The 797-nt window shown below is 39.3% G+C and overlaps 1 non-coding gene across 1 annotated transcript; it reads left to right on the forward strand.

Annotated features, from left to right (window-relative positions):
- Positions 1-379: 379 nt before the first annotated feature.
- Positions 380-486, forward strand: LOC131254545 (small nucleolar RNA R71). Its single transcript, XR_009175662.1, has one exon. It is a non-coding gene; the product is annotated as a small nucleolar RNA R71 (small nucleolar RNA).
- Positions 487-797: the final 311 nt, after the last annotated feature.

A 797-nucleotide genomic window follows, 5' to 3' on the forward strand; every position in this document is an offset into this window, starting at 1 on the left:
TATTGGACAATCCTTTGTGTCATGGTCTGTACCACCACAAATGCTACAAAAATTACCTAAGAAAGTGTTTGCTTTAACCATATCAACCTTCCTAATTTCCAAGGCTTCGACCTTTCTAGCCAATGCAGCGAATTTTGCATTAAGGTCGTCTTCCTCTCTTAGGACATACATTCCCGCTTTCTCTCTAGGAATGGGTCTAGTTTGGTCTGATTTAGCAGAGACATCCCATGTCTGCATATTCTCTGCTAACATATCTAAAAAATCTCAAGCCTCATTATGATCTTTGTCAAGAAAGGTTCCACCACACATCATCTCTATGAACTGACGGGTATCCATGGTGAGCCCCTTTCGGAAAGCATCAATCACATGCCATGGTTCATAACCATGATGTGGACAAGTAATTAGAATGTCTTTGAAGCGCTCCCAAGCTTGAAAAAATAGTTCATTCCCCTTTTGGGAGAATGACATGATTTCTTGTTTTAGTGCATTTGTTTTGTGCTCGGGAAAGAACTTTTTCAAAAACTCTCTACTTAAGGCTTGCCATGAAGTGATGGTATTAGGTCTTAGAGAGTTAAGTCATGCTTTAGCCCGATCCTTTAGAGAAAATGAGAATAACCTAAGCTTAAGTACATTCCTATTGCCATTGTTTACTTGTAACGTTGCAATTACTTCCTCAAAGTCCTTGAGGTGCAAGTAGGGACTTTAAGAATCTAAGCCATGAAATTTAGGAATTAATTGAATCACACCTGGTTTAAAATCAATGTTCCCTGTGTGAGCAGGGAACACTATGCAAGATG

Source organism: Magnolia sinica, chromosome 8, assembly GCF_029962835.1.
Source record: "Magnolia sinica isolate HGM2019 chromosome 8, MsV1, whole genome shotgun sequence".
NCBI classification, from domain to species: domain Eukaryota; kingdom Viridiplantae; phylum Streptophyta; class Magnoliopsida; order Magnoliales; family Magnoliaceae; genus Magnolia; species Magnolia sinica.